The following is a 25919-nucleotide window of genomic DNA, read 5'->3' as shown; positions in this document are numbered from 1 at the left end:
CGGCTAGACCTTGCAGTTTTGAAAGGCAATTGAGAAATGGCTCACTTCCTGAACTTGGAGCACAAAAAAGCCTACAGCACCTGGTATTCCCAGGCGGTCTCCCATCCAGGTACTAACTAGGCCCGACACTGCTTAGCTTCCGAGATCAGACGAGATCGGGCGCATTCAGTGTGGTGTGGCCGTAGGCTCTGGGCCTAGTGAGTTTTGTACTTTTAAGCATCTAGTCGGCTAGACCTTGCAGTTTTGAAAGGCAATTGAGAAATGGCTCACTTCCTGAACTTGGAGCACAAAAAAGCCTACAGCACCTGGTATTCCCATGCGGTCTCCCATCCAGGTACTAACTAGGCCCGACACTGCTTAGCTTCCGAGATCAGACGAGATCAGGCGCATTCAGTGTGGTGTGGCCGTAGGCTCTGGGCCTAGTGAGTTTTGTACTTTTAAGCATCTAGTCGGCTAGACCTTGCAGTTTTGAAAGGCAATTGAGAAATGGCTCACTTCCTGAACTTGGAGCAAAAAAAAAGCCTACAGCACCTGGTATTCCCAGGCGGTCTCCCATCCAGGTACTAACTAGGCCCGACACTGCTTAGCTTCCGAGATCAGACGAGATCGGGCGCATTCAGTGTGGTGTGGCCGTAGGCTCTAGAAATGCTAAGAATATTACTCTTATGCATTTGCATTTAGTAAGCTAAGCCATGCAGCCACTTGCAACATGATACCACGCTCATCGCTCGATCAGGCTCGATCAGGCGAGATATATAAGACTGGTGGGCCCATTCAGGACTCCTATGTCTGGTAGGATAACTTTAATCCATCCATCCTGTTTCTGTTGCAGGGAGGTGGAGAGAACAATCAACACAATAACGGCTTTCTTTCATGCCTCTTGAAGGACTCAATATTCTCTGTACTGCATTACATGTGAAAGTCGATTTATTACCCATGAACACACTACCTGTATGCTAATTATATGTAAATAGGTAGCTCCAGCCCTCATAATGCTGTCCAACATTTCCGCTATAAAACGGGATACAATTATTTTGGAAACATACCAAATTTGAAAAGTAATTGAGAAGTTGTGCAATTACTAATCATGGAGCACAAAATAGCCTACAGCACCTGGTATTCCCAGGCGGTCTCCCATCCAGGTACTAACTAGGCCCGACACTGCTTAGCTTCCGAGATCAGACGAGATCGGGCGCATTCAGTGTGGTGTGGCCGTAGGCTCTGGGCCTAGTGAGTTTTGTACTTTTAAGCATCTAGTCGGCTAGACCTTGCAGTTTTGAAAGGCAATTGAGAAATGGCTCACTTCCTGAACTTGGAGCACAAAAAAGCCTACAGCACCTGGTATTCCCAGGCGGTCTCCCATCCAGGTACTAACTAGGCCCGACACTGCTTAGCTTCCGAGATCAGACGAGATCGGGCGCATTCAGTGTGGTGTGGCCGTAGGCTCTGGTCCTAGTGAGTTTTGTACTTTTAAGCATCTAGTCGGCTAGACCTTGCAGTTTTGAAAGGCAATTGAGAAATGGCTCACTTCCTGAACTTGGAGCACAAAAAAGCCTACAGCACCTGGTATTCCCAGGCGGTCTCCCATCCAGGTACTAACTAGGCCCGACACTGCTTAGTGTGGTGTGGCCGTAGGCTCTAGAAATGCTAAGAATATTACTCTTATGCATTTGCATTTAGTAAGCTAAGCCATGCAGCCACTTGCAACATGATACCACGCTCATCGCTCGATCAGCGCTCGATCAGGCTCGATCAGGCGAGATATATAAGACTGGTGGGCCCATTCAGAACTCCTATGTCTGGTAGGATAACTTTAATCCATCCATCCTGTTTCTGTTGCAGGGAGGTGGAGAGAACAATCAACACAATAACGGCTTTCTTTCATGCCTCTTGAAGGACTCAATATTCTCTGTACTGCATTACATGTGAAAGTCGATTTATTACCCATGAACACACTACCTGTATGCTAATTATATGTAAATAGGTAGCTCCAGCCCTCATAATGCTGTCCAACATTTCCGCTATAAAACGGGATACAATTATTTTGGAAACATACCAAATTTGAAAAGTAATTGAGAAGTTGCGCAATTACTAATCATGGAGCACAAAATAGCCTACAGCACCTGGTATTCCCAGGCGGTCTCCCATCCAGGTACTAACTAGGCCCGACACTGCTTAGCTTCCGAGATCAGACGAGATCGGGCGCATTCAGTGTGGTGTGGCCGTAGGCTCTGGGCCTAGTGAGTTTTGTACTTTTAAGCATCTAGTCGGCTAGACCTTGCAGTTTTGAAAGGCAATTGAGAAATGGCTCACTTCCTGAACTTGGAGCACAAAAAAGCCTACAGCACCTGGTATTCCCAGGCGGTCTCCCATCCAGGTACTAACTAGGCCCGACACTGCTTAGCTTCCGAGATCAGACGAGATCGGGCGCATTCAGTGTGGTGTGGCCGTAGGCTCTGGGCCTAGTGAGTTTTGTACTTTTAAGCATCTAGTCGGCTAGACCTTGCAGTTTTGAAAGGCAATTGAGAAATGGCTCACTTCCTGAACTTGGAGCACAAAAAAGCCTACAGCACCTGGTATTCCCAGGCGGTCTCCCATCCAGGTACTAACTAGGCCCGACACTGCTTAGCTTCCAAGATCAGACGAGATCGGGCGCATTCAGTGTGGTGTGGCCGTAGGCTCTGGTCCTAGTGAGTTTTGTACTTTTAAGCATCTAGTCGGCTAGACCTTGCAGTTTTGAAAGGCAATTGAGAAATGGCTCACTTCCTGAACTTGGAGCACAAAAAAGCCTACAGCACCTGGTATTCCCAGGCGGTCTCCCATCCAGGTACTAACTAGGCCCGACACTGCTTAGTGTGGTGTGGCCGTAGGCTCTAGAAATGCTAAGAATATTACTCTTATGCATTTGCATTTAGTAAGCTAAGCCATGCAGCCACTTGCAACATGATACCACGCTCATCGCTCGATCAGCGCTCGATCAGGCTCGATCAGGCGAGATATATAAGACTGGTGGGCCCATTCAGGACTCCTATGTCTGGTAGGATAACTTTAATCCATCCATCCTGTTTCTGTTGCAGGGAGGTGGAGAGAACAATCAACACAATAACGGCTTTCTTTCATGCCTCTTGAAGGACTCAATATTCTCTGTACTGCATTACATGTGAAAGTCGATTTATTACCCATGAACACACTACCTGTATGCTAATTATATGTAAATAGGTAGCTCCAGCCCTCATAATGCTGTCCAACATTTCCGCTATAAAACGGGATACAATTATTTTGGAAACATACCAAATTTGAAAAGTAATTGAGAAGTTGCGCAATTACTAATCATGGAGCACAAAATAGCCTACAGCACCTGGTATTCCCAGGCGGTCTCCCATCCAGGTACTAACTAGGCCCGACACTGCTTAGCTTCCGAGATCAGACGAGATCGGGCGCATTCAGTGTGGTGTGGCCGTAGGCTCTGGGCCTAGTGAGTTTTGTACTTTTAAGCATCTAGTCGGCTAGACCTTGCAGTTTTGAAAGGCAATTGAGAAATGGCTCACTTCCTGAACTTGGAGCACAAAAAAGCCTACAGCACCTGGTATTCCCAGGCGGTCTCCCATCCAGGTACTAACTAGGCCCGACACTGCTTAGCTTCCGAGATCAGACGAGATCGGGCGCATTCAGTGTGGTGTGGCCGTAGGCTCTGGGCCTAGTGAGTTTTGTACTTTTAAGCATCTAGTCGGCTAGACCTTGCAGTTTTGAAAGGCAATTGAGAAATGGCTCACTTCCTGAACTTGGAGCACAAAAAAGCCTACAGCACCTGGTATTCCCATGCGGTCTCCCATCCAGGTACTAACTAGGCCTGACACTGCTTAGCTTCCGAGATCAGACGAGATCAGGCGCATTCAGTGTGGTGTGGCCGTAGGCTCTGGGCCTAGTGAGTTTTGTACTTTTAAGCATCTAGTCGGCTAGACCTTGCAGTTTTGAAAGGCAATTGAGAAATGGCTCACTTCCTGAACTTGGAGCAAAAAAAAAGCCTACAGCACCTGGTATTCCCAGGCGGTCTCCCATCCAGGTACTAACTAGGCCCGACACTGCTTAGCTTCCGAGATCAGACGAGATCGGGCGCATTCAGTGTGGTGTGGCCGTAGGCTCTAGAAATGCTAAGAATATTACTCTTATGCATTTGCATTTAGTAAGCTAAGCCATGCAGCCACTTGCAACATGATACCACGCTCATCGCTCGATCAGGCTCGATCAGGCGAGATATATAAGACTGGTGGGCCCATTCAGGACTCCTATGTCTGGTAGGATAACTTTAATCCATCCATCCTGTTTCTGTTGCAGGGAGGTGGAGAGAACAATCAACACAATAACGGCTTTCTTTCATGCCTCTTGAAGGACTCAATATTCTCTGTACTGCATTACATGTGAAAGTCGATTTATTACCCATGAACACACTACCTGTATGCTAATTATATGTAAATAGGTAGCTCCAGCCCTCATAATGCTGTCCAACATTTCCGCTATAAAACGGGATACAATTATTTTGGAAACATACCAAATTTGAAAAGTAATTGAGAAGTTGCGCAATTACTAATCATGGAGCACAAAATAGCCTACAGCACCTGGTATTCCCAGGCGGTCTCCCATCCAGGTACTAACTAGGCCCGACACTGCTTAGCTTCCGAGATCAGACGAGATCGGGCGCATTCAGTGTGGTGTGGCCGTAGGCTCTGGGCCTAGTGAGTTTTGTACTTTTAAGCATCTAGTCGGCTAGACCTTGCAGTTTTGAAAGGCAATTGAGAAATGGCTCACTTCCTGAACTTGGAGCACAAAAAAGCCTACAGCACCTGATATTCCCAGGCGGTCTCCCATCCAGGTACTAACTAGGCCCGACACTGCTTAGCTTCCGAGATCAGACGAGATCGGGCGCATTCAGTGTGGTGTGGCCGTAGGCTCTGGGCCTAGTGAGTTTTGTACTTTTAAGCATCTAGTCGGCTAGACCTTGCAGTTTTGAAAGGCAATTGAGAAATGGCTCACTTCCTGAACTTGGAGCACAAAAAAGCCTACAGCACCTGGTATTCCCATGCGGTCTCCCATCCAGGTACTAACTAGGCCCGACACTGCTTAGCTTCCGAGATCAGACGAGATCAGGCGCATTCAGTGTGGTGTGGCCGTAGGCTCTGGGCCTAGTGAGTTTTGTACTTTTAAGCATCTAGTCGGCTAGACCTTGCAGTTTTGAAAGGCAATTGAGAAATGGCTCACTTCCTGAACTTGGAGCAAAAAAAAAGCCTACAGCACCTGGTATTCCCAGGCGGTCTCCCATCCAGGTACTAACTAGGCCCGACACTGCTTAGCTTCCGAGATCAGACGAGATCGGGCGCATTCAGTGTGGTGTGGCCGTAGGCTCTAGAAATGCTAAGAATATTACTCTTATGCATTTGCATTTAGTAAGCTAAGCCATGCAGCCACTTGCAACATGATACCACGCTCATCGCTCGATCAGGCTCGATCAGGCGAGATATATAAGACTGGTGGGCCCATTCAGGACTCCTATGTCTGGTAGGATAACTTTAATCCATCCATCCTGTTTCTGTTGCAGGGAGGTGGAGAGAACAATCAACACAATAACGGCTTTCTTTCATGCCTCTTGAAGGACTCAATATTCTCTGTACTGCATTACATGTGAAAGTCGATTTATTACCCATGAACACACTACCTGTATGCTAATTATATGTAAATAGGTAGCTCCAGCCCTCATAATGTTGTCCAACATTTCCGCTATAAAACGGGATAAAATTATTTTGGAAACATACCAAATTTGAAAAGTAATTGAGAAGTTGTGCAATTACTAATCATGGAGCACAAAATAGCCTACAGCACCTGGTATTGCCAGGCGGTCTCCCATCCAGGTACTAACTAGGCCCGACACTGCTTAGCTTCCGAGATCAGACGAGATCGGGCGCATTCAGTGTGGTGTGGCCGTAGGCTCTGGGCCTAGTGAGTTTTGTACTTTTAAGCATCTAGTCGGCTAGACCTTGCAGTTTTGAAAGGCAATTGAGAAATGGCTCACTTCCTGAACTTGGAGCACAAAAAAGCCTACAGCACCTGGTATTCCCATGCGGTCTCCCATCCAGGTACTAACTAGGCCCGACACTGCTTAGCTTCCGAGATCAGACGAGATCAGGCGCATTCAGTGTGGTGTGGCCGTAGGCTCTGGGCCTAGTGAGTTTTGTACTTTTAAGCATATAGTCGGCTAGACCTTGCAGTTTTGAAAGGCAATTGAGAAATGGCTCACTTCCTGAACTTGGAGCAAAAAAAAAGCCTACAGCACCTGGTATTCCCAGGCGGTCTCCCATCCAGGTACTAACTAGGCCCGACACTGCTTAGCTTCCGAGATCAGACGAGATCAGGCGCATTCAGTGTGGTGTGGCCGTAGGCTCTAGAAATGCTAAGAATATTACTCTTATGCATTTGCATTTAGTAAGCTAAGCCATGCAGCCACTTGCAACATGATACCACGCTCATCGCTCGATCAGGCTCGATCAGGCGAGATATATAAGACTGGTGGGCCCATTCAGGACTCCTATGTCTGGTAGGATAACTTTAATCCATCCATCCTGTTTCTGTTGCAGGGAGGTGGAGAGAACAATCAACACAATAACGGCTTTCTTTCATGCCTCTTGAAGGACTCAATATTCTCTGTACTGCATTACATGTGAAAGTCGATTTATTACCCATGAACACACTACCTGTATGCTAATTATATGTAAATAGGTAGCTCCAGCCCTCATAATGTTGTCCAACATTTCCGCTATAAAACGGGATACAATTATTTTGGAAACATACCAAATTTGAAAAGTAATTGAGAAGTTGTGCAATTACTAATCATGGAGCACAAAATAGCCTACAGCACCTGGTATTCCCAGGCGGTCTCCCATCCAGGTACTAACTAGGCCCGACACTGCTTAGCTTCCGAGATCAGACGAGATCGGGCGCATTCAGTGTGGTGTGGCCGTAGGCTCTGGGCCTAGTGAGTTTTGTACTTTTAAGCATCTAGTCGGCTAGACCTTGCAGTTTTGAAAGGCAATTGAGAAATGGCTCACTTCCTGAACTTGGAGCACAAAAAAGCCTACAGCACCTGGTATTCCCAGGCGGTCTCCCATCCAGGTACTAACTAGGCCCGACACTGCTTAGCTTCCGAGATCAGACGAGATCGGGCGCATTCAGTGTGGTGTGGCCGTAGGCTCTGGTCCTAGTGAGTTTTGTACTTTTAAGCATCTAGTCGGCTAGACCTTGCAGTTTTGAAAGGCAATTGAGAAATGGCTCACTTCCTGAACTTGGAGCACAAAAAAGCCTACAGCACCTGGTATTCCCAGGCGGTCTCCCATCCAGGTACTAACTAGGCCCGACACTGCTTAGTGTGGTGTGGCCGTAGGCTCTAGAAATGCTAAGAATATTACTCTTATGCATTTGCATTTAGTAAGCTAAGCCATGCAGCCACTTGCAACATGATACCACGCTCATCGCTCGATCAGCGCTCGATCAGGCTCGATCAGGCGAGATATATAAGACTGGTGGGCCCATTCAGGACTCCTATGTCTGGTAGGATAACTTTAATCCATCCATCCTGTTTCTGTTGCAGGGAGGTGGAGAGAACAATCAACACAATAACGGCTTTCTTTCATGCCTCTTGAAGGACTCAATATTCTCTGTACTGCATTACATGTGAAAGTCGATTTATTACCCATGAACACACTACCTGTATGCTAATTATATGTAAATAGGTAGCTCCAGCCCTCATAATGTTGTCCAACATTTCCGCTATAAAACGGGATACAATTATTTTGGAAACATACCAAATTTGAAAAGTAATTGAGAAGTTGTGCAATTACTAATCATGGAGCACAAAATAGCCTACAGCACCTGGTATTCCCAGGCGGTCTCCCATCCAGGTACTAACTAGGCCCGACACTGCTTAGCTTCCGAGATCAGACGAGATCGGGCGCATTCAGTGTGGTGTGGCCGTAGGCTCTGGGCCTAGTGAGTTTTGTACTTTTAAGCATCTAGTCGGCTAGACCTTGCAGTTTTGAAAGGCAATTGAGAAATGGCTCACTTCCTGAACTTGGAGCACAAAAAAGCCTACAGCACCTGGTATTCCCAGGCGGTCTCCCATCCAGGTACTAACTAGGCCCGACACTGCTTAGCTTCCGAGATCAGACGAGATCGGGCGCATTCAGTGTGGTGTGGCCGTAGGCTCTGGTCCTAGTGAGTTTTGTACTTTTAAGCATCTAGTCGGCTAGACCTTGCAGTTTTGAAAGGCAATTGAGAAATGGCTCACTTCCTGAACTTGGAGCACAAAAAAGCCTACAGCACCTGGTATTCCCAGGCGGTCTCCCATCCAGGTACTAACTAGGCCCGACACTGCTTAGTGTGGTGTGGCCGTAGGCTCTAGAAATGCTAAGAATATTACTCTTATGCATTTGCATTTAGTAAGCTAAGCCATGCAGCCACTTGCAACATGATACCACGCTCATCGCTCGATCAGCGCTCGATCAGGCTCGATCAGGCGAGATATATAAGACTGGTGGGCCCATTCAGAACTCCTATGTCTGGTAGGATAACTTTAATCCATCCATCCTGTTTCTGTTGCAGGGAGGTGGAGAGAACAATCAACACAATAACGGCTTTCTTTCATGCCTCTTGAAGGACTCAATATTCTCTGTACTGCATTACATGTGAAAGTCGATTTATTACCCATGAACACACTACCTGTATGCTAATTATATGTAAATAGGTAGCTCCAGCCCTCATAATGCTGTCCAACATTTCCGCTATAAAACGGGATACAATTATTTTGGAAACATACCAAATTTGAAAAGTAATTGAGAAGTTGCGCAATTACTAATCATGGAGCACAAAATAGCCTACAGCACCTGGTATTCCCAGGCGGTCTCCCATCCAGGTACTAACTAGGCCCGACACTGCTTAGCTTCCGAGATCAGACGAGATCGGGCGCATTCAGTGTGGTGTGGCCGTATGCTCTGGGCCTAGTGAGTTTTGTACTTTTAAGCATCTAGTCGGCTAGACCTTGCAGTTTTGAAAGGCAATTGAGAAATGGCTCACTTCCTGAACTTGGAGCACAAAAAAGCCTACAGCACCTGGTATTCCCAGGCGGTCTCCCATCCAGGTACTAACTAGGCCCGACACTGCTTAGCTTCCGAGATCAGACGAGATCGGGCGCATTCAGTGTGGTGTGGCCGTAGGCTCTGGGCCTAGTGAGTTTTGTACTTTTAAGCATCTAGTCGGCTAGACCTTGCAGTTTTGAAAGGCAATTGAGAAATGGCTCACTTCCTGAACTTGGAGCACAAAAAAGCCTACAGCACCTGGTATTCCCAGGCGGTCTCCCATCCAGGTACTAACTAGGCCCGACACTGCTTAGCTTCCAAGATCAGACGAGATCGGGCGCATTCAGTGTGGTGTGGCCGTAGGCTCTGGTCCTAGTGAGTTTTGTACTTTTAAGCATCTAGTCGGCTAGACCTTGCAGTTTTGAAAGGCAATTGAGAAATGGCTCACTTCCTGAACTTGGAGCACAAAAAAGCCTACAGCACCTGGTATTCCCAGGCGGTCTCCCATCCAGGTACTAACTAGGCCCGACACTGCTTAGTGTGGTGTGGCCGTAGGCTCTAGAAATGCTAAGAATATTACTCTTATGCATTTGCATTTAGTAAGCTAAGCCATGCAGCCACTTGCAACATGATACCACGCTCATCGCTCGATCAGGCTCGATCAGGCGAGATATATAAGACTGGTGGGCCCATTCAGGACTCCTATGTCTGGTAGGATAACTTTAATCCATCCATCCTGTTTCTGTTGCAGGGAGGTGGAGAGAACAATCAACACAATAACGGCTTTCTTTCATGCCTCTTGAAGGACTCAATATTCTCTGTACTGCATTACATGTGAAAGTCGATTTATTACCCATGAACACACTACCTGTATGCTAATTATATGTAAATAGGTAGCTCCAGCCCTCATAATGTTGTCCAACATTTCCGCTATAAAACGGGATAAAATTATTTTGGAAACATACCAAATTTGAAAAGTAATTGAGAAGTTGTGCAATTACTAATCATGGAGCACAAAATAGCCTACAGCACCTGGTATTCCCAGGCGGTCTCCCATCCAGGTACTAACTAGGCCCGACACTGCTTAGCTTCCGAGATCAGACGAGATCGGGCGCATTCAGTGTGGTGTGGCAGTAGGCTTTGGGCCTAGTGAGTTTTGTACTTTTAAGCATCTAGTCGGCTAGACCTTGCAGTTTTGAAAGGCAATTGAGAAATGGCTCACTTCCTGAACTTGGAGCACAAAAAAGCCTACAGCACCTGGTATTCCCAGGCGGTCTCCCATCCAGGTACTAACTAGGCCCGACACTGCTTAGTGTGGTGTGGCCGTAGGCTCTAGAAATGCTAAGAATATTACTCTTATGCATTTGCATTTAGTAAGCTAAGCCATGCAGCCACTTGCAACATGATACCACGCTCATCGCTCGATCAGCGCTCGATCAGGCTCGATCAGGCGAGATATATAAGACTGGTGGGCCCATTCAGGACTCCTATGTCTGGTAGGATAACTTTAATCCATCCATCCTGTTTCTGTTGCAGGGAGGTGGAGAGAACAATCAACACAATAACGGCTTTCTTTCATGCCTCTTGAAGGACTCAATATTCTCTGTACTGCATTACATGTGAAAGTCGATTTATTACCCATGAACACACTACCTGTATGCTAATTATATGTAAATAGGTAGCTCCAGCCCTCATAATGCTGTCCAACATTTCCGCTATAAAACGGGATACAATTATTTTGGAAACATACCAAATTTGAAAAGTAATTGAGAAGTTGCGCAATTACTAATCATGGAGCACAAAATAGCCTACAGCACCTGGTATTCCCAGGCGGTCTCCCATCCAGGTACTAACTAGGCCCGACACTGCTTAGCTTCCGAGATCAGACGAGATCGGGCGCATTCAGTGTGGTGTGGCCGTAGGCTCTGGGCCTAGTGAGTTTTGTACTTTTAAGCATCTAGTCGGCTAGACCTTGCAGTTTTGAAAGGCAATTGAGAAATGGCTCACTTCCTGAACTTGGAGCACAAAAAAGCCTACAGCACCTGGTATTCCCAGGCGGTCTCCCATCCAGGTACTAACTAGGCCCGACACTGCTTAGCTTCCGAGATCAGACGAGATCGGGCGCATTCAGTGTGGTGTGGCCGTAGGCTCTGGGCCTAGTGAGTTTTGTACTTTTAAGCATCTAGTCGGCTAGACCTTGCAGTTTTGAAAGGCAATTGAGAAATGGCTCACTTCCTGAACTTGGAGCACAAAAAAGCCTACAGCACCTGGTATTCCCATGCGGTCTCCCATCCAGGTACTAACTAGGCCCGACACTGCTTAGCTTCCGAGATCAGACGAGATCAGGCGCATTCAGTGTGGTGTGGCCGTAGGCTCTGGGCCTAGTGAGTTTTGTACTTTTAAGCATCTAGTCGGCTAGACCTTGCAGTTTTGAAAGGCAATTGAGAAATGGCTCACTTCCTGAACTTGGAGCAAAAAAAAAGCCTACAGCACCTGGTATTCCCAGGCGGTCTCCCATCCAGGTACTAACTAGGCCCGACACTGCTTAGCTTCCGAGATCAGACGAGATCGGGCGCATTCAGTGTGGTGTGGCCGTAGGCTCTAGAAATGCTAAGAATATTACTCTTATGCATTTGCATTTAGTAAGCTAAGCCATGCAGCCACTTGCAACATGATACCACGCTCATCGCTCGATCAGGCTCGATCAGGCGAGATATATAAGACTGGTGGGCCCATTCAGGACTCCTATGTCTGGTAGGATAACTTTAATCCATCCATCCTGTTTCTGTTGCAGGGAGGTGGAGAGAACAATCAACACAATAACGGCTTTCTTTCATGCCTCTTGAAGGACTCAATATTCTCTGTACTGCATTACATGTGAAAGTCGATTTATTACCCATGAACACACTACCTGTATGCTAATTATATGTAAATAGGTAGCTCCAGCCCTCATAATGCTGTCCAACATTTCCGCTATAAAACGGGATACAATTATTTTGGAAACATACCAAATTTGAAAAGTAATTGAGAAGTTGCGCAATTACTAATCATGGAGCACAAAATAGCCTACAGCACCTGGTATTCCCAGGCGGTCTCCCATCCAGGTACTAACTAGGCCCGACACTGCTTAGCTTCCGAGATCAGACGAGATCGGGCGCATTCAGTGTGGTGTGGCCGTAGGCTCTGGGCCTAGTGAGTTTTGTACTTTTAAGCATCTAGTCGGCTAGACCTTGCAGTTTTGAAAGGCAATTGAGAAATGGCTCACTTCCTGAACTTGGAGCACAAAAAAGCCTACAGCACCTGATATTCCCAGGCGGTCTCCCATCCAGGTACTAACTAGGCCCGACACTGCTTAGCTTCCGAGATCAGACGAGATCGGGCGCATTCAGTGTGGTGTGGCCGTAGGCTCTGGGCCTAGTGAGTTTTGTACTTTTAAGCATCTAGTCGGCTAGACCTTGCAGTTTTGAAAGGCAATTGAGAAATGGCTCACTTCCTGAACTTGGAGCACAAAAAAGCCTACAGCACCTGGTATTCCCATGCGGTCTCCCATCCAGGTACTAACTAGGCCCGACACTGCTTAGCTTCCGAGATCAGACGAGATCAGGCGCATTCAGTGTGGTGTGGCCGTAGGCTCTGGGCCTAGTGAGTTTTGTACTTTTAAGCATCTAGTCGGCTAGACCTTGCAGTTTTGAAAGGCAATTGAGAAATGGCTCACTTCCTGAACTTGGAGCAAAAAAAAAGCCTACAGCACCTGGTATTCCCAGGCGGTCTCCCATCCAGGTACTAACTAGGCCCGACACTGCTTAGCTTCCGAGATCAGACGAGATCGGGCGCATTCAGTGTGGTGTGGCCGTAGGCTCTAGAAATGCTAAGAATATTACTCTTATGCATTTGCATTTAGTAAGCTAAGCCATGCAGCCACTTGCAACATGATACCACGCTCATCGCTCGATCAGGCTCGATCAGGCGAGATATATAAGACTGGTGGGCCCATTCAGGACTCCTATGTCTGGTAGGATAACTTTAATCCATCCATCCTGTTTCTGTTGCAGGGAGGTGGAGAGAACAATCAACACAATAACGGCTTTCTTTCATGCCTCTTGAAGGACTCAATATTCTCTGTACTGCATTACATGTGAAAGTCGATTTATTACCCATGAACACACTACCTGTATGCTAATTATATGTAAATAGGTAGCTCCAGCCCTCATAATGTTGTCCAACATTTCCGCTATAAAACGGGATAAAATTATTTTGGAAACATACCAAATTTGAAAAGTAATTGAGAAGTTGTGCAATTACTAATCATGGAGCACAAAATAGCCTACAGCACCTGGTATTGCCAGGCGGTCTCCCATCCAGGTACTAACTAGGCCCGACACTGCTTAGCTTCCGAGATCAGACGAGATCGGGCGCATTCAGTGTGGTGTGGCCGTAGGCTCTGGGCCTAGTGAGTTTTGTACTTTTAAGCATCTAGTCGGCTAGACCTTGCAGTTTTGAAAGGCAATTGAGAAATGGCTCACTTCCTGAACTTGGAGCACAAAAAAGCCTACAGCACCTGGTATTCCCATGCGGTCTCCCATCCAGGTACTAACTAGGCCCGACACTGCTTAGCTTCCGAGATCAGACGAGATCAGGCGCATTCAGTGTGGTGTGGCCGTAGGCTCTGGGCCTAGTGAGTTTTGTACTTTTAAGCATATAGTCGGCTAGACCTTGCAGTTTTGAAAGGCAATTGAGAAATGGCTCACTTCCTGAACTTGGAGCAAAAAAAAAGCCTACAGCACCTGGTATTCCCAGGCGGTCTCCCATCCAGGTACTAACTAGGCCCGACACTGCTTAGCTTCCGAGATCAGACGAGATCAGGCGCATTCAGTGTGGTGTGGCCGTAGGCTCTAGAAATGCTAAGAATATTACTCTTATGCATTTGCATTTAGTAAGCTAAGCCATGCAGCCACTTGCAACATGATACCACGCTCATCGCTCGATCAGGCTCGATCAGGCGAGATATATAAGACTGGTGGGCCCATTCAGGACTCCTATGTCTGGTAGGATAACTTTAATCCATCCATCCTGTTTCTGTTGCAGGGAGGTGGAGAGAACAATCAACACAATAACGGCTTTCTTTCATGCCTCTTGAAGGACTCAATATTCTCTGTACTGCATTACATGTGAAAGTCGATTTATTACCCATGAACACACTACCTGTATGCTAATTATATGTAAATAGGTAGCTCCAGCCCTCATAATGTTGTCCAACATTTCCGCTATAAAACGGGATACAATTATTTTGGAAACATACCAAATTTGAAAAGTAATTGAGAAGTTGTGCAATTACTAATCATGGAGCACAAAATAGCCTACAGCACCTGGTATTCCCAGGCGGTCTCCCATCCAGGTACTAACTAGGCCCGACACTGCTTAGCTTCCGAGATCAGACGAGATCGGGCGCATTCAGTGTGGTGTGGCCGTAGGCTCTGGGCCTAGTGAGTTTTGTACTTTTAAGCATCTAGTCGGCTAGACCTTGCAGTTTTGAAAGGCAATTGAGAAATGGCTCACTTCCTGAACTTGGAGCACAAAAAAGCCTACAGCACCTGGTATTCCCAGGCGGTCTCCCATCCAGGTACTAACTAGGCCCGACACTGCTTAGCTTCCGAGATCAGACGAGATCGGGCGCATTCAGTGTGGTGTGGCCGTAGGCTCTGGTCCTAGTGAGTTTTGTACTTTTAAGCATCTAGTCGGCTAGACCTTGCAGTTTTGAAAGGCAATTGAGAAATGGCTCACTTCCTGAACTTGGAGCACAAAAAAGCCTACAGCACCTGGTATTCCCAGGCGGTCTCCCATCCAGGTACTAACTAGGCCCGACACTGCTTAGTGTGGTGTGGCCGTAGGCTCTAGAAATGCTAAGAATATTACTCTTATGCATTTGCATTTAGTAAGCTAAGCCATGCAGCCACTTGCAACATGATACCACGCTCATCGCTCGATCAGCGCTCGATCAGGCTCGATCAGGCGAGATATATAAGACTGGTGGGCCCATTCAGGACTCCTATGTCTGGTAGGATAACTTTAATCCATCCATCCTGTTTCTGTTGCAGGGAGGTGGAGAGAACAATCAACACAATAACGGCTTTCTTTCATGCCTCTTGAAGGACTCAATATTCTCTGTACTGCATTACATGTGAAAGTCGATTTATTACCCATGAACACACTACCTGTATGCTAATTATATGTAAATAGGTAGCTCCAGCCCTCATAATGTTGTCCAACATTTCCGCTATAAAACGGGATACAATTATTTTGGAAACATACCAAATTTGAAAAGTAATTGAGAAGTTGTGCAATTACTAATCATGGAGCACAAAATAGCCTACAGCACCTGGTATTCCCAGGCGGTCTCCCATCCAGGTACTAACTAGGCCCGACACTGCTTAGCTTCCGAGATCAGACGAGATCGGGCGCATTCAGTGTGGTGTGGCCGTAGGCTCTGGGCCTAGTGAGTTTTGTACTTTTAAGCATCTAGTCGGCTAGACCTTGCAGTTTTGAAAGGCAATTGAGAAATGGCTCACTTCCTGAACTTGGAGCACAAAAAAGCCTACAGCACCTGGTATTCCCAGGCGGTCTCCCATCCAGGTACTAACTAGGCCCGACACTGCTTAGCTTCCGAGATCAGACGAGATCGGGCGCATTCAGTGTGGTGTGGCCGTAGGCTCTGGTCCTAGTGAGTTTTGTACTTTTAAGCATCTAGTCGGCTAGACCTTGCAGTTTTGAAAGGCAATTGAGAAATGGCTCACTTCCTGAACTTGGAGCACAAAAAAGCCTACAGCACCTGGTATTCCCAGGCGGTCTCCCATCCAGGTACTAACTAGGCCCGACACTGCTTAGTGTGGTGTGGCCGTAGGCTCTAGAAATGCTAAGAATATTACTCTTATGCATTTGCATTTAGTAAGCTAAGCCATGCAGCCACTTGCAACATGATACCACGCTCATCGCTCGATCAGCGCTCGATCAGGCTCGATCAGGCGAGATATATAAGACTGGTGGGCCCATTCAGAACTCCTATGTCTGGTAGGATAACTTTAATCCATCCATCCTGTTTCTGTTGCAGGGAGGTGGAGAGAACAATCAACACAATAACGGCTTTCTTTCATGCCTCTTGAAGGACTCAATATTCTCTGTACTGCATTACATGTGAAAGTCGATTTATTACCCATGAACACACTACCTGTATGCTAATTATATGTAAATAGGTAGCTCCAGCCCTCATAATGCTGTCCAACATTTCCGCTATAAAACGGGATACAATTATTTTGGAAACATACCAAATTTGAAAAGTAATTGAGAAGTTGCGCAATTACTAATCATGGAGCACAAAATAGCCTACAGCACCTGGTATTCCCAGGCGGTCTCCCATCCAGGTACTAACTAGGCCCGACACTGCTTAGCTTCCGAGATCAGACGAGATCGGGCGCATTCAGTGTGGTGTGGCCGTAGGCTCTGGGCCTAGTGAGTTTTGTACTTTTAAGCATCTAGTCGGCTAGACCTTGCAGTTTTGAAAGGCAATTGAGAAATGGCTCACTTCCTGAACTTGGAGCACAAAAAAGCCTACAGCACCTGGTATTCCCAGGCGGTCTCCCATCCAGGTACTAACTAGGCCCGACACTGCTTAGCTTCCGAGATCAGACGAGATCGGGCGCATTCAGTGTGGTGTGGCCGTAGGCTCTGGGCCTAGTGAGTTTTGTACTTTTAAGCATCTAGTCGGCTAGACCTTGCAGTTTTGAAAGGCAATTGAGAAATGGCTCACTTCCTGAACTTGGAGCACAAAAAAGCCTACAGCACCTGGTATTCCCAGGCGGTCTCCCATCCAGGTACTAACTAGGCCCGACACTGCTTAGCTTCCAAGATCAGACGAGATCGGGCGCATTCAGTGTGGTGTGGCCGTAGGCTCTGGTCCTAGTGAGTTTTGTACTTTTAAGCATCTAGTCGGCTAGACCTTGCAGTTTTGAAAGGCAATTGAGAAATGGCTCACTTCCTGAACTTGGAGCACAAAAAAGCCTACAGCACCTGGTATTCCCAGGCGGTCTCCCATCCAGGTACTAACTAGGCCCGACACTGCTTAGTGTGGTGTGGCCGTAGGCTCTAGAAATGCTAAGAATATTACTCTTATGCATTTGCATTTAGTAAGCTAAGCCATGCAGCCACTTGCAACATGATACCACGCTCATCGCTCGATCAGCGCTCGATCAGGCTCGATCAGGCGAGATATATAAGACTGGTGGGCCCATTCAGGACTCCTATGTCTGGTAGGATAACTTTAATCCATCCATCCTGTTTCTGTTGCAGGGAGGTGGAGAGAACAATCAACACAATAACGGCTTTCTTTCATGCCTCTTGAAGGACTCAATATTCTCTGTACTGCATTACATGTGAAAGTCGATTTATTACCCATGAACACACTACCTGTATGCTAATTATATGTAAATAGGTAGCTCCAGCCCTCATAATGCTGTCCAACATTTCCGCTATAAAACGGGATACAATTATTTTGGAAACATACCAAATTTGAAAAGTAATTGAGAAGTTGCGCAATTACTAATCATGGAGCACAAAATAGCCTACAGCACCTGGTATTCCCAGGCGGTCTCCCATCCAGGTACTAACTAGGCCCGACACTGCTTAGCTTCCGAGATCAGACGAGATCGGGCGCATTCAGTGTGGTGTGGCCGTAGGCTCTGGGCCTAGTGAGTTTTGTACTTTTAAGCATCTAGTCGGCTAGACCTTGCAGTTTTGAAAGGCAATTGAGAAATGGCTCACTTCCTGAACTTGGAGCACAAAAAAGCCTACAGCACCTGGTATTCCCAGGCGGTCTCCCATCCAGGTACTAACTAGGCCCGACACTGCTTAGCTTCCGAGATCAGACGAGATCGGGCGCATTCAGTGTGGTGTGGCCGTAGGCTCTGGGCCTAGTGAGTTTTGTACTTTTAAGCATCTAGTCGGCTAGACCTTGCAGTTTTGAAAGGCAATTGAGAAATGGCTCACTTCCTGAACTTGGAGCACAAAAAAGCCTACAGCACCTGGTATTCCCATGCGGTCTCCCATCCAGGTACTAACTAGGCCCGACACTGCTTAGCTTCCGAGATCAGACGAGATCAGGCGCATTCAGTGTGGTGTGGCCGTAGGCTCTGGGCCTAGTGAGTTTTGTACTTTTAAGCATCTAGTCGGCTAGACCTTGCAGTTTTGAAAGGCAATTGAGAAATGGCTCACTTCCTGAACTTGGAGCAAAAAAAAAGCCTACAGCACCTGGTATTCCCAGGCGGTCTCCCATCCAGGTACTAACTAGGCCCGACACTGCTTAGCTTCCGAGATCAGACGAGATCGGGCGCATTCAGTGTGGTGTGGCCGTAGGCTCTAGAAATGCTAAGAATATTACTCTTATGCATTTGCATTTAGTAAGCTAAGCCATGCAGCCACTTGCAACATGATACCACGCTCATCGCTCGATCAGGCTCGATCAGGCGAGATATATAAGACTGGTGGGCCCATTCAGGACTCCTATGTCTGGTAGGATAACTTTAATCCATCCATCCTGTTTCTGTTGCAGGGAGGTGGAGAGAACAATCAACACAATAACGGCTTTCTTTCATGCCTCTTGAAGGACTCAATATTCTCTGTACTGCATTACATGTGAAAGTCGATTTATTACCCATGAACACACTACCTGTATGCTAATTATATGTAAATAGGTAGCTCCAGCCCTCATAATGCTGTCCAACATTTCCGCTATAAAACGGGATACAATTATTTTGGAAACATACCAAATTTGAAAAGTAATTGAGAAGTTGCGCAATTACTAATCATGGAGCACAAAATAGCCTACAGCACCTGGTATTCCCAGGCGGTCTCCCATCCAGGTACTAACTAGGCCCGACACTGCTTAGCTTCCGAGATCAGACGAGATCGGGCGCATTCAGTGTGGTGTGGCCGTAGGCTCTGGGCCTAGTGAGTTTTGTACTTTTAAGCATCTAGTCGGCTAGACCTTGCAGTTTTGAAAGGCAATTGAGAAATGGCTCACTTCCTGAACTTGGAGCACAAAAAAGCCTACAGCACCTGATATTCCCAGGCGGTCTCCCATCCAGGTACTAACTAGGCCCGACACTGCTTAGCTTCCGAGATCAGACGAGATCGGGCGCATTCAGTGTGGTGTGGCCGTAGGCTCTGGGCCTAGTGAGTTTTGTACTTTTAAGCATCTAGTCGGCTAGACCTTGCAGTTTTGAAAGGCAATTGAGAAATGGCTCACTTCCTGAACTTGGAGCACAAAAAAGCCTACAGCACCTGGTATTCCCATGCGGTCTCCCATCCAGGTACTAACTAGGCCCGACACTGCTTAGCTTCCGAGATCAGACGAGATCAGGCGCATTCAGTGTGGTGTGGCCGTAGGCTCTGGGCCTAGTGAGTTTTGTACTTTTAAGCATCTAGTCGGCTAGACCTTGCAGTTTTGAAAGGCAATTGAGAAATGGCTCACTTCCTGAACTTGGAGCAAAAAAAAAGCCTACAGCACCTGGTATTCCCAGGCGGTCTCCCATCCAGGTACTAACTAGGCCCGACACTGCTTAGCTTCCGAGATCAGACGAGATCGGGCGCATTCAGTGTGGTGTGGCCGTAGGCTCTAGAAATGCTAAGAATATTACTCTTATGCATTTGCATTTAGTAAGCTAAGCCATGCAGCCACTTGCAACATGATACCACGCTCATCGCTCGATCAGGCTCGATCAGGCGAGATATATAAGACTGGTGGGCCCATTCAGGACTCCTATGTCTGGTAGGATAACTTTAATCCATCCATCCTGTTTCTGTTGCAGGGAGGTGGAGAGAACAATCAACACAATAACGGCTTTCTTTCATGCCTCTTGAAGGACTCAATATTCTCTGTACTGCATTACATGTGAAAGTCGATTTATTACCCATGAACACACTACCTGTATGCTAATTATATGTAAATAGGTAGCTCCAGCCCTCATAATGTTGTCCAACATTTCCGCTATAAAACGGGATAAAATTATTTTGGAAACATACCAAATTTGAAAAGTAATTGAGAAGTTGTGCAATTACTAATCATGGAGCACAAAATAGCCTACAGCACCTGGTATTGCCAGGCGGTCTCCCATCCAGGTACTAACTAGGCCCGACACTGCTTAGCTTCCGAGATCAGACGAGATCGGGCGCATTCAGTGTGGTGTGGCCGTAGGCTCTGGGCCTAGTGAGTTTTGTACTTTTAAGCATCTAGTCGGCTAGACCTTGCAGTTTTGAAAGGCAATTGAGAAATGGCTCACTTCCTGAACTTGGAGCACAAAAAAGCCTACAGCACCTGGTATTCCCATGCGGTCTCCCATCCAGGTACTAACTAGGCCCGACACTGCTTAGCTTCCGAGATCAGACGAGATCAGGCGCATTCAGTGTGGTGTGGCCGTAGGCTCTGGGCCTAGTGAGTTTTGTACTTTTAAGCATATAGTCGGCTAGACCTTGCAGTTTTGAAAGGCAATTGAGAAATGGCTCACTTCCTGAACTTGGAGCAAAAAAAAAGCCTACAGCACCTGGTATTCCCAGGCGGTCTCCCATCCAGGTACTAACTAGGCCCGACACTGCTTAGCTTCCGAGATCAGACGAGATCAGGCGCATTCAGTGTGGTGTGGCCGTAGGCTCTAGAAATGCTAAGAATATTACTCTTATGCATTTGCATTTAGTAAGCTAAGCCATGCAGCCACTTGCAACATGATACCACGCTCATCGCTCGATCAGGCTCGATCAGGCGAGATATATAAGACTGGTGGGCCCATTCAGGACTCCTATGTCTGGTAGGATAACTTTAATCCATCCATCCTGTTTCTGTTGCAGGGAGGTGGAGAGAACAATCAACACAATAACGGCTTTCTTTCATGCCTCTTGAAGGACTCAATATTCTCTGTACTGCATTACATGTGAAAGTCGATTTATTACCCATGAACACACTACCTGTATGCTAATTATATGTAAATAGGTAGCTCCAGCCCTCATAATGTTGTCCAACATTTCCGCTATAAAACGGGATACAATTATTTTGGAAACATACCAAATTTGAAAAGTAATTGAGAAGTTGTGCAATTACTAATCATGGAGCACAAAATAGCCTACAGCACCTGGTATTCCCAGGCGGTCTCCCATCCAGGTACTAACTAGGCCCGACACTGCTTAGCTTCCGAGATCAGACGAGATCGGGCGCATTCAGTGTGGTGTGGCCGTAGGCTCTGGGCCTAGTGAGTTTTGTACTTTTAAGCATCTAGTCGGCTAGACCTTGCAGTTTTGAAAGGCAATTGAGAAATGGCTCACTTCCTGAACTTGGAGCACAAAAAAGCCTACAGCACCTGGTATTCCCAGGCGGTCTCCCATCCAGGTACTAACTAGGCCCGACACTGCTTAGCTTCCGAGATCAGACGAGATCGGGCGCATTCAGTGTGGTGTGGCCGTAGGCTCTGGTCCTAGTGAGTTTTGTACTTTTAAGCATCTAGTCGGCTAGACCTTGCAGTTTTGAAAGGCAATTGAGAAATGGCTCACTTCCTGAACTTGGAGCACAAAAAAGCCTACAGCACCTGGTATTCCCAGGCGGTCTCCCATCCAGGTACTAACTAGGCCCGACACTGCTTAGTGTGGTGTGGCCGTAGGCTCTAGAAATGCTAAGAATATTACTCTTATGCATTTGCATTTAGTAAGCTAAGCCATGCAGCCACTTGCAACATGATACCACGCTCATCGCTCGATCAGCGCTCGATCAGGCTCGATCAGGCGAGATATATAAGACTGGTGGGCCCATTCAGGACTCCTATGTCTGGTAGGATAACTTTAATCCATCCATCCTGTTTCTGTTGCAGGGAGGTGGAGAGAACAATCAACACAATAACGGCTTTCTTTCATGCCTCTTGAAGGACTCAATATTCTCTGTACTGCATTACATGTGAAAGTCGATTTATTACCCATGAACACACTACCTGTATGCTAATTATATGTAAATAGGTAGCTCCAGCCCTCATAATGTTGTCCAACATTTCCGCTATAAAACGGGATACAATTATTTTGGAAACATACCAAATTTGAAAAGTAATTGAGAAGTTGTGCAATTACTAATCATGGAGCACAAAATAGCCTACAGCACCTGGTATTCCCAGGCGGTCTCCCATCCAGGTACTAACTAGGCCCGACACTGCTTAGCTTCCGAGATCAGACGAGATCGGGCGCATTCAGTGTGGTGTGGCCGTAGGCTCTGGGCCTAGTGAGTTTTGTACTTTTAAGCATCTAGTCGGCTAGACCTTGCAGTTTTGAAAGGCAATTGAGAAATGGCTCACTTCCTGAACTTGGAGCACAAAAAAGCCTACAGCACCTGGTATTCCCAGGCGGTCTCCCATCCAGGTACTAACTAGGCCCGACACTGCTTAGCTTCCGAGATCAGACGAGATCGGGCGCATTCAGTGTGGTGTGGCCGTAGGCTCTGGTCCTAGTGAGTTTTGTACTTTTAAGCATCTAGTCGGCTAGACCTTGCAGTTTTGAAAGGCAATTGAGAAATGGCTCACTTCCTGAACTTGGAGCACAAAAAAGCCTACAGCACCTGGTATTCCCAGGCGGTCTCCCATCCAGGTACTAACTAGGCCCGACACTGCTTAGTGTGGTGTGGCCGTAGGCTCTAGAAATGCTAAGAATATTACTCTTATGCATTTGCATTTAGTAAGCTAAGCCATGCAGCCACTTGCAACATGATACCACGCTCATCGCTCGATCAGCGCTCGATCAGGCTCGATCAGGCGAGATATATAAGACTGGTGGGCCCATTCAGGACTCCTATGTCTGGTAGGATAACTTTAATCCATCCATCCTGTTTCTGTTGCAGGGAGGTGGAGAGAACAATCAACACAATAACGGCTTTCTTTCATGCCTCTTGAAGGACTCAATATTCTCTGTACTGCATTACATGTGAAAGTCGATTTATTACCCATGAACACACTACCTGTATGCTAATTATATGTAAATAGGTAGCTCCAGCCCTCATAATGTTGTCCAACATTTCCGCTATAAAACGGGATACAATTATTTTGGAAACATACCAAATTTGAAAAGTAATTGAGAAGTTGTGCAATTACTAATCATGGAGCACAAAATAGCCTACAGCACCTGGTATTCCCAGGCGGTCTCCCATCCAGGTACTAACTAGGCCCGACACTGCTTAGCTTCCGAGATCAGACGAGATCGGGCGCATTCAGTGTGGTGTGGCCGTAGGCTCTGGGCCTAGTGAGTTTTGTACTTTTAAGCATCTAGTCGGCTAGACCTTGCAGTTTTGAAAGGCAATTGAGAAATGGCTCACTTCCTGAACTTGGAGCACAAAAAAGCCTACAGCACCTGGTATTCCCAGGCGGTCTCCCATCCAGGTACTAACTAGGCCCGACACTGCTTAGCTTCCGAGATCAGACGAGATCGGGCGCATTCAGTGTGGTGTGGCCGTAGGCTCTGGTCCTAGTGAGTTTTGTACTTTTAAGCATCTAGTCGGCTAGACCTTGCAGTTTTGAAAGGCAATTGAGAAATGGCTCACTTCCTGAACTTGGAGCACAAAAAAGCCTACAGCACCTGGTATTCCCAGGCGGTCTCCCATCCAGGTACTAACTAGGCCCGACACTGCTTAGTGTGGTGTGGCCGTAGGCTCTAGAAATGCTAAGAATATTACTCTTATGCATTTGCATTTAGTAAGCTAAGCCATGCAGCCACTTGCAACATGATACCACGCTCATCGCTCGATCAGCGCTCGATCAGGCTCGATCAGGCGAGATATATAAGACTGGTGGGCCCATTCAGAACTCCTATGTCTGGTAGGATAACTTTAATCCATCCATCCTGTTTCTGTTGCAGGGAGGTGGAGAGAACAATCAACACAATAACGGCTTTCTTTCATGCCTCTTGAAGGACTCAATATTCTCTGTACTGCATTACATGTGAAAGTCGATTTATTACCCATGAACACACTACCTGTATGCTAATTATATGTAAATAGGTAGCTCCAGCCCTCATAATGCTGTCCAACATTTCCGCTATAAAACGGGATACAATTATTTTGGAAACATACCAAATTTGAAAAGTAATTGAGAAGTTGCGCAATTACTAATCATGGAGCACAAAATAGCCTACAGCACCTGGTATTCCCAGGCGGTCTCCCATCCAGGTACTAACTAGGCCCGACACTGCTTAGCTTCCGAGATCAGACGAGATCGGGCGCATTCAGTGTGGTGTGGCCGTAGGCTCTGGGCCTAGTGAGTTTTGTACTTTTAAGCATCTAGTCGGCTAGACCTTGCAGTTTTGAAAGGCAATTGAGAAATGGCTCACTTCCTGAACTTGGAGCACAAAAAAGCCTACAGCACCTGGTATTCCCAGGCGGTCTCCCATCCAGGTACTAACTAGGCCCGACACTGCTTAGCTTCCGAGATCAGACGAGATCGGGCGCATTCAGTGTGGTGTGGCCGTAGGCTCTGGGCCTAGTGAGTTTTGTACTTTTAAGCATCTAGTCGGCTAGACCTTGCAGTTTTGAAAGGCAATTGAGAAATGGCTCACTTCCTGAACTTGGAGCACAAAAAAGCCTACAGCACCTGGTATTCCCAGGCGGTCTCCCATCCAGGTACTAACTAGGCCCGACACTGCTTAGCTTCCAAGATCAGACGAGATCGGGCGCATTCAGTGTGGTGTGGCCGTAGGCTCTGGTCCTAGTGAGTTTTGTACTTTTAAGCATCTAGTCGGCTAGACCTTGCAGTTTTGAAAGGCAATTGAGAAATGGCTCACTTCCTGAACTTGGAGCACAAAAAAGCCTACAGCACCTGGTATTCCCAGGCGGTCTCCCATCCAGGTACTAACTAGGCCCGACACTGCTTAGTGTGGTGTGGCCGTAGGCTCTAGAAATGCTAAGAATATTACTCTTATGCATTTGCATTTAGTAAGCTAAGCCATGCAGCCACTTGCAACATGATACCACGCTCATCGCTCGATCAGCGCTCGATCAGGCTCGATCAGGCGAGATATATAAGACTGGTGGGCCCATTCAGGACTCCTATGTCTGGTAGGATAACTTTAATCCATCCATCCTGTTTCTGTTGCAGGGAGGTGGAGAGAACAATCAACACAATAACGGCTTTCTTTCATGCCTCTTGAAGGACTCAATATTCTCTGTACTGCATTACATGTGAAAGTCGATTTATTACCCATGAACACACTACCTGTATGCTAATTATATGTAAATAGGTAGCTCCAGCCCTCATAATGCTGTCCAACATTTCCGCTATAAAACGGGATACAATTATTTTGGAAACATACCAAATTTGAAAAGTAATTGAGAAGTTGCGCAATTACTAATCATGGAGCACAAAATAGCCTACAGCACCTGGTATTCCCAGGCGGTCTCCCATCCAGGTACTAACTAGGCCCGACACTGCTTAGCTTCCGAGATCAGACGAGATCGGGCGCATTCAGTGTGGTGTGGCCGTAGGCTCTGGGCCTAGTGAGTTTTGTACTTTTAAGCATCTAGTCGGCTAGACCTTGCAGTTTTGAAAGGCAATTGAGAAATGGCTCACTTCCTGAACTTGGAGCACAAAAAAGCCTACAGCACCTGGTATTCCCAGGCGGTCTCCCATCCAGGTACTAACTAGGCCCGACACTGCTTAGCTTCCGAGATCAGACGAGATCGGGCGCATTCAGTGTGGTGTGGCCGTAGGCTCTGGGCCTAGTGAGTTTTGTACTTTTAAGCAT

At 46.8% G+C, this 25919-nt stretch overlaps 67 non-coding genes across 67 annotated transcripts; all 67 read right to left on the bottom strand.

Moving 5' to 3' along the window:
* Positions 1–68: 68 nt before the first annotated feature.
* LOC138553450 (5S ribosomal RNA) lies at positions 69–187 on the bottom strand. Its single transcript, XR_011297111.1, has one exon. It is a non-coding gene; the product is annotated as a 5S ribosomal RNA (ribosomal RNA).
* Positions 188–293: 106 nt separating this feature from the next.
* On the bottom strand, positions 294–412 carry LOC138552854 (5S ribosomal RNA). Its single transcript, XR_011296532.1, has one exon. It is a non-coding gene; the product is annotated as a 5S ribosomal RNA (ribosomal RNA).
* A 107-nt stretch (positions 413–519) lies between these two features.
* LOC138553449 (5S ribosomal RNA) lies at positions 520–638 on the bottom strand. Its single transcript, XR_011297110.1, has one exon. It is a non-coding gene; the product is annotated as a 5S ribosomal RNA (ribosomal RNA).
* Positions 639–1101: 463 nt separating this feature from the next.
* On the bottom strand, positions 1102–1220 carry LOC138553448 (5S ribosomal RNA). The gene has a single exon (XR_011297109.1). It is a non-coding gene; the product is annotated as a 5S ribosomal RNA (ribosomal RNA).
* Positions 1221–1326: 106 nt separating this feature from the next.
* On the bottom strand, positions 1327–1445 carry LOC138553446 (5S ribosomal RNA). The gene has a single exon (XR_011297107.1). It is a non-coding gene; the product is annotated as a 5S ribosomal RNA (ribosomal RNA).
* A 666-nt stretch (positions 1446–2111) lies between these two features.
* LOC138553445 (5S ribosomal RNA) lies at positions 2112–2230 on the bottom strand. Its single transcript, XR_011297106.1, has one exon. It is a non-coding gene; the product is annotated as a 5S ribosomal RNA (ribosomal RNA).
* A 106-nt stretch (positions 2231–2336) lies between these two features.
* Positions 2337–2455, bottom strand: LOC138553444 (5S ribosomal RNA). Its single transcript, XR_011297105.1, has one exon. It is a non-coding gene; the product is annotated as a 5S ribosomal RNA (ribosomal RNA).
* A 106-nt stretch (positions 2456–2561) lies between these two features.
* LOC138552974 (5S ribosomal RNA) lies at positions 2562–2680 on the bottom strand. The gene has a single exon (XR_011296652.1). It is a non-coding gene; the product is annotated as a 5S ribosomal RNA (ribosomal RNA).
* Positions 2681–3346: 666 nt separating this feature from the next.
* LOC138553443 (5S ribosomal RNA) lies at positions 3347–3465 on the bottom strand. Its single transcript, XR_011297104.1, has one exon. It is a non-coding gene; the product is annotated as a 5S ribosomal RNA (ribosomal RNA).
* Positions 3466–3571: 106 nt separating this feature from the next.
* On the bottom strand, positions 3572–3690 carry LOC138553442 (5S ribosomal RNA). Its single transcript, XR_011297103.1, has one exon. It is a non-coding gene; the product is annotated as a 5S ribosomal RNA (ribosomal RNA).
* A 106-nt stretch (positions 3691–3796) lies between these two features.
* Positions 3797–3915, bottom strand: LOC138553167 (5S ribosomal RNA). Its single transcript, XR_011296843.1, has one exon. It is a non-coding gene; the product is annotated as a 5S ribosomal RNA (ribosomal RNA).
* A 107-nt stretch (positions 3916–4022) lies between these two features.
* On the bottom strand, positions 4023–4141 carry LOC138553441 (5S ribosomal RNA). The gene has a single exon (XR_011297102.1). It is a non-coding gene; the product is annotated as a 5S ribosomal RNA (ribosomal RNA).
* Positions 4142–4604: 463 nt separating this feature from the next.
* LOC138553440 (5S ribosomal RNA) lies at positions 4605–4723 on the bottom strand. Its single transcript, XR_011297101.1, has one exon. It is a non-coding gene; the product is annotated as a 5S ribosomal RNA (ribosomal RNA).
* A 106-nt stretch (positions 4724–4829) lies between these two features.
* LOC138552547 (5S ribosomal RNA) lies at positions 4830–4948 on the bottom strand. The gene has a single exon (XR_011296229.1). It is a non-coding gene; the product is annotated as a 5S ribosomal RNA (ribosomal RNA).
* A 106-nt stretch (positions 4949–5054) lies between these two features.
* Positions 5055–5173, bottom strand: LOC138552853 (5S ribosomal RNA). Its single transcript, XR_011296531.1, has one exon. It is a non-coding gene; the product is annotated as a 5S ribosomal RNA (ribosomal RNA).
* Positions 5174–5280: 107 nt separating this feature from the next.
* Positions 5281–5399, bottom strand: LOC138553439 (5S ribosomal RNA). The gene has a single exon (XR_011297100.1). It is a non-coding gene; the product is annotated as a 5S ribosomal RNA (ribosomal RNA).
* A 463-nt stretch (positions 5400–5862) lies between these two features.
* LOC138553122 (5S ribosomal RNA) lies at positions 5863–5981 on the bottom strand. The gene has a single exon (XR_011296798.1). It is a non-coding gene; the product is annotated as a 5S ribosomal RNA (ribosomal RNA).
* A 106-nt stretch (positions 5982–6087) lies between these two features.
* LOC138552852 (5S ribosomal RNA) lies at positions 6088–6206 on the bottom strand. Its single transcript, XR_011296530.1, has one exon. It is a non-coding gene; the product is annotated as a 5S ribosomal RNA (ribosomal RNA).
* A 107-nt stretch (positions 6207–6313) lies between these two features.
* On the bottom strand, positions 6314–6432 carry LOC138552647 (5S ribosomal RNA). The gene has a single exon (XR_011296327.1). It is a non-coding gene; the product is annotated as a 5S ribosomal RNA (ribosomal RNA).
* A 463-nt stretch (positions 6433–6895) lies between these two features.
* Positions 6896–7014, bottom strand: LOC138553438 (5S ribosomal RNA). The gene has a single exon (XR_011297099.1). It is a non-coding gene; the product is annotated as a 5S ribosomal RNA (ribosomal RNA).
* Positions 7015–7120: 106 nt separating this feature from the next.
* LOC138553437 (5S ribosomal RNA) lies at positions 7121–7239 on the bottom strand. The gene has a single exon (XR_011297098.1). It is a non-coding gene; the product is annotated as a 5S ribosomal RNA (ribosomal RNA).
* A 666-nt stretch (positions 7240–7905) lies between these two features.
* On the bottom strand, positions 7906–8024 carry LOC138553435 (5S ribosomal RNA). The gene has a single exon (XR_011297096.1). It is a non-coding gene; the product is annotated as a 5S ribosomal RNA (ribosomal RNA).
* Positions 8025–8130: 106 nt separating this feature from the next.
* Positions 8131–8249, bottom strand: LOC138553434 (5S ribosomal RNA). The gene has a single exon (XR_011297095.1). It is a non-coding gene; the product is annotated as a 5S ribosomal RNA (ribosomal RNA).
* A 666-nt stretch (positions 8250–8915) lies between these two features.
* On the bottom strand, positions 8916–9034 carry LOC138552956 (5S ribosomal RNA). Its single transcript, XR_011296634.1, has one exon. It is a non-coding gene; the product is annotated as a 5S ribosomal RNA (ribosomal RNA).
* Positions 9035–9140: 106 nt separating this feature from the next.
* Positions 9141–9259, bottom strand: LOC138553433 (5S ribosomal RNA). Its single transcript, XR_011297094.1, has one exon. It is a non-coding gene; the product is annotated as a 5S ribosomal RNA (ribosomal RNA).
* A 106-nt stretch (positions 9260–9365) lies between these two features.
* On the bottom strand, positions 9366–9484 carry LOC138552973 (5S ribosomal RNA). Its single transcript, XR_011296651.1, has one exon. It is a non-coding gene; the product is annotated as a 5S ribosomal RNA (ribosomal RNA).
* A 655-nt stretch (positions 9485–10139) lies between these two features.
* Positions 10140–10258, bottom strand: LOC138552948 (5S ribosomal RNA). Its single transcript, XR_011296626.1, has one exon. It is a non-coding gene; the product is annotated as a 5S ribosomal RNA (ribosomal RNA).
* Positions 10259–10924: 666 nt separating this feature from the next.
* LOC138553432 (5S ribosomal RNA) lies at positions 10925–11043 on the bottom strand. Its single transcript, XR_011297093.1, has one exon. It is a non-coding gene; the product is annotated as a 5S ribosomal RNA (ribosomal RNA).
* A 106-nt stretch (positions 11044–11149) lies between these two features.
* Positions 11150–11268, bottom strand: LOC138553431 (5S ribosomal RNA). The gene has a single exon (XR_011297092.1). It is a non-coding gene; the product is annotated as a 5S ribosomal RNA (ribosomal RNA).
* Positions 11269–11374: 106 nt separating this feature from the next.
* Positions 11375–11493, bottom strand: LOC138552851 (5S ribosomal RNA). The gene has a single exon (XR_011296529.1). It is a non-coding gene; the product is annotated as a 5S ribosomal RNA (ribosomal RNA).
* Positions 11494–11600: 107 nt separating this feature from the next.
* On the bottom strand, positions 11601–11719 carry LOC138553430 (5S ribosomal RNA). Its single transcript, XR_011297091.1, has one exon. It is a non-coding gene; the product is annotated as a 5S ribosomal RNA (ribosomal RNA).
* A 463-nt stretch (positions 11720–12182) lies between these two features.
* On the bottom strand, positions 12183–12301 carry LOC138553429 (5S ribosomal RNA). Its single transcript, XR_011297090.1, has one exon. It is a non-coding gene; the product is annotated as a 5S ribosomal RNA (ribosomal RNA).
* Positions 12302–12407: 106 nt separating this feature from the next.
* Positions 12408–12526, bottom strand: LOC138552546 (5S ribosomal RNA). The gene has a single exon (XR_011296228.1). It is a non-coding gene; the product is annotated as a 5S ribosomal RNA (ribosomal RNA).
* Positions 12527–12632: 106 nt separating this feature from the next.
* LOC138552850 (5S ribosomal RNA) lies at positions 12633–12751 on the bottom strand. Its single transcript, XR_011296528.1, has one exon. It is a non-coding gene; the product is annotated as a 5S ribosomal RNA (ribosomal RNA).
* A 107-nt stretch (positions 12752–12858) lies between these two features.
* LOC138553428 (5S ribosomal RNA) lies at positions 12859–12977 on the bottom strand. Its single transcript, XR_011297089.1, has one exon. It is a non-coding gene; the product is annotated as a 5S ribosomal RNA (ribosomal RNA).
* Positions 12978–13440: 463 nt separating this feature from the next.
* On the bottom strand, positions 13441–13559 carry LOC138553121 (5S ribosomal RNA). Its single transcript, XR_011296797.1, has one exon. It is a non-coding gene; the product is annotated as a 5S ribosomal RNA (ribosomal RNA).
* A 106-nt stretch (positions 13560–13665) lies between these two features.
* On the bottom strand, positions 13666–13784 carry LOC138552849 (5S ribosomal RNA). Its single transcript, XR_011296527.1, has one exon. It is a non-coding gene; the product is annotated as a 5S ribosomal RNA (ribosomal RNA).
* Positions 13785–13891: 107 nt separating this feature from the next.
* On the bottom strand, positions 13892–14010 carry LOC138552646 (5S ribosomal RNA). The gene has a single exon (XR_011296326.1). It is a non-coding gene; the product is annotated as a 5S ribosomal RNA (ribosomal RNA).
* A 463-nt stretch (positions 14011–14473) lies between these two features.
* On the bottom strand, positions 14474–14592 carry LOC138553427 (5S ribosomal RNA). The gene has a single exon (XR_011297088.1). It is a non-coding gene; the product is annotated as a 5S ribosomal RNA (ribosomal RNA).
* Positions 14593–14698: 106 nt separating this feature from the next.
* On the bottom strand, positions 14699–14817 carry LOC138553426 (5S ribosomal RNA). Its single transcript, XR_011297087.1, has one exon. It is a non-coding gene; the product is annotated as a 5S ribosomal RNA (ribosomal RNA).
* A 666-nt stretch (positions 14818–15483) lies between these two features.
* LOC138553424 (5S ribosomal RNA) lies at positions 15484–15602 on the bottom strand. Its single transcript, XR_011297085.1, has one exon. It is a non-coding gene; the product is annotated as a 5S ribosomal RNA (ribosomal RNA).
* Positions 15603–15708: 106 nt separating this feature from the next.
* LOC138553423 (5S ribosomal RNA) lies at positions 15709–15827 on the bottom strand. The gene has a single exon (XR_011297084.1). It is a non-coding gene; the product is annotated as a 5S ribosomal RNA (ribosomal RNA).
* Positions 15828–16493: 666 nt separating this feature from the next.
* On the bottom strand, positions 16494–16612 carry LOC138553422 (5S ribosomal RNA). The gene has a single exon (XR_011297083.1). It is a non-coding gene; the product is annotated as a 5S ribosomal RNA (ribosomal RNA).
* Positions 16613–16718: 106 nt separating this feature from the next.
* LOC138553421 (5S ribosomal RNA) lies at positions 16719–16837 on the bottom strand. The gene has a single exon (XR_011297082.1). It is a non-coding gene; the product is annotated as a 5S ribosomal RNA (ribosomal RNA).
* A 106-nt stretch (positions 16838–16943) lies between these two features.
* Positions 16944–17062, bottom strand: LOC138552972 (5S ribosomal RNA). Its single transcript, XR_011296650.1, has one exon. It is a non-coding gene; the product is annotated as a 5S ribosomal RNA (ribosomal RNA).
* A 666-nt stretch (positions 17063–17728) lies between these two features.
* On the bottom strand, positions 17729–17847 carry LOC138553420 (5S ribosomal RNA). Its single transcript, XR_011297081.1, has one exon. It is a non-coding gene; the product is annotated as a 5S ribosomal RNA (ribosomal RNA).
* A 106-nt stretch (positions 17848–17953) lies between these two features.
* LOC138553419 (5S ribosomal RNA) lies at positions 17954–18072 on the bottom strand. The gene has a single exon (XR_011297080.1). It is a non-coding gene; the product is annotated as a 5S ribosomal RNA (ribosomal RNA).
* Positions 18073–18178: 106 nt separating this feature from the next.
* Positions 18179–18297, bottom strand: LOC138552848 (5S ribosomal RNA). Its single transcript, XR_011296526.1, has one exon. It is a non-coding gene; the product is annotated as a 5S ribosomal RNA (ribosomal RNA).
* Positions 18298–18404: 107 nt separating this feature from the next.
* On the bottom strand, positions 18405–18523 carry LOC138553418 (5S ribosomal RNA). Its single transcript, XR_011297079.1, has one exon. It is a non-coding gene; the product is annotated as a 5S ribosomal RNA (ribosomal RNA).
* A 463-nt stretch (positions 18524–18986) lies between these two features.
* LOC138553417 (5S ribosomal RNA) lies at positions 18987–19105 on the bottom strand. The gene has a single exon (XR_011297078.1). It is a non-coding gene; the product is annotated as a 5S ribosomal RNA (ribosomal RNA).
* A 106-nt stretch (positions 19106–19211) lies between these two features.
* Positions 19212–19330, bottom strand: LOC138552545 (5S ribosomal RNA). Its single transcript, XR_011296227.1, has one exon. It is a non-coding gene; the product is annotated as a 5S ribosomal RNA (ribosomal RNA).
* A 106-nt stretch (positions 19331–19436) lies between these two features.
* Positions 19437–19555, bottom strand: LOC138552847 (5S ribosomal RNA). The gene has a single exon (XR_011296525.1). It is a non-coding gene; the product is annotated as a 5S ribosomal RNA (ribosomal RNA).
* Positions 19556–19662: 107 nt separating this feature from the next.
* LOC138553416 (5S ribosomal RNA) lies at positions 19663–19781 on the bottom strand. The gene has a single exon (XR_011297077.1). It is a non-coding gene; the product is annotated as a 5S ribosomal RNA (ribosomal RNA).
* Positions 19782–20244: 463 nt separating this feature from the next.
* Positions 20245–20363, bottom strand: LOC138553120 (5S ribosomal RNA). The gene has a single exon (XR_011296796.1). It is a non-coding gene; the product is annotated as a 5S ribosomal RNA (ribosomal RNA).
* Positions 20364–20469: 106 nt separating this feature from the next.
* LOC138552846 (5S ribosomal RNA) lies at positions 20470–20588 on the bottom strand. Its single transcript, XR_011296524.1, has one exon. It is a non-coding gene; the product is annotated as a 5S ribosomal RNA (ribosomal RNA).
* A 107-nt stretch (positions 20589–20695) lies between these two features.
* LOC138552645 (5S ribosomal RNA) lies at positions 20696–20814 on the bottom strand. Its single transcript, XR_011296325.1, has one exon. It is a non-coding gene; the product is annotated as a 5S ribosomal RNA (ribosomal RNA).
* Positions 20815–21277: 463 nt separating this feature from the next.
* On the bottom strand, positions 21278–21396 carry LOC138553415 (5S ribosomal RNA). The gene has a single exon (XR_011297076.1). It is a non-coding gene; the product is annotated as a 5S ribosomal RNA (ribosomal RNA).
* A 106-nt stretch (positions 21397–21502) lies between these two features.
* On the bottom strand, positions 21503–21621 carry LOC138553413 (5S ribosomal RNA). Its single transcript, XR_011297074.1, has one exon. It is a non-coding gene; the product is annotated as a 5S ribosomal RNA (ribosomal RNA).
* A 666-nt stretch (positions 21622–22287) lies between these two features.
* Positions 22288–22406, bottom strand: LOC138553412 (5S ribosomal RNA). Its single transcript, XR_011297073.1, has one exon. It is a non-coding gene; the product is annotated as a 5S ribosomal RNA (ribosomal RNA).
* A 106-nt stretch (positions 22407–22512) lies between these two features.
* Positions 22513–22631, bottom strand: LOC138553411 (5S ribosomal RNA). Its single transcript, XR_011297072.1, has one exon. It is a non-coding gene; the product is annotated as a 5S ribosomal RNA (ribosomal RNA).
* Positions 22632–23297: 666 nt separating this feature from the next.
* On the bottom strand, positions 23298–23416 carry LOC138553410 (5S ribosomal RNA). The gene has a single exon (XR_011297071.1). It is a non-coding gene; the product is annotated as a 5S ribosomal RNA (ribosomal RNA).
* Positions 23417–23522: 106 nt separating this feature from the next.
* Positions 23523–23641, bottom strand: LOC138553409 (5S ribosomal RNA). Its single transcript, XR_011297070.1, has one exon. It is a non-coding gene; the product is annotated as a 5S ribosomal RNA (ribosomal RNA).
* Positions 23642–24307: 666 nt separating this feature from the next.
* On the bottom strand, positions 24308–24426 carry LOC138553408 (5S ribosomal RNA). Its single transcript, XR_011297069.1, has one exon. It is a non-coding gene; the product is annotated as a 5S ribosomal RNA (ribosomal RNA).
* Positions 24427–24532: 106 nt separating this feature from the next.
* LOC138553407 (5S ribosomal RNA) lies at positions 24533–24651 on the bottom strand. Its single transcript, XR_011297068.1, has one exon. It is a non-coding gene; the product is annotated as a 5S ribosomal RNA (ribosomal RNA).
* A 106-nt stretch (positions 24652–24757) lies between these two features.
* Positions 24758–24876, bottom strand: LOC138552971 (5S ribosomal RNA). Its single transcript, XR_011296649.1, has one exon. It is a non-coding gene; the product is annotated as a 5S ribosomal RNA (ribosomal RNA).
* Positions 24877–25542: 666 nt separating this feature from the next.
* On the bottom strand, positions 25543–25661 carry LOC138553406 (5S ribosomal RNA). Its single transcript, XR_011297067.1, has one exon. It is a non-coding gene; the product is annotated as a 5S ribosomal RNA (ribosomal RNA).
* A 106-nt stretch (positions 25662–25767) lies between these two features.
* Positions 25768–25886, bottom strand: LOC138553405 (5S ribosomal RNA). The gene has a single exon (XR_011297066.1). It is a non-coding gene; the product is annotated as a 5S ribosomal RNA (ribosomal RNA).
* Between the last annotated feature and the right edge of the window lie 33 nt (positions 25887–25919).

This window comes from Ambystoma mexicanum, unplaced genomic scaffold (assembly GCF_040938575.1).
Source record: "Ambystoma mexicanum isolate Mex_15411 unplaced genomic scaffold, UKY_AmexF1_1 Mex_scaf106, whole genome shotgun sequence".
Lineage (NCBI taxonomy): Eukaryota > Metazoa > Chordata > Amphibia > Caudata > Ambystomatidae > Ambystoma > Ambystoma mexicanum.
The sequence above is the reverse complement of the archived record's forward strand: the minus strand, read 5'-3'. Positions and strand labels throughout refer to the sequence as shown.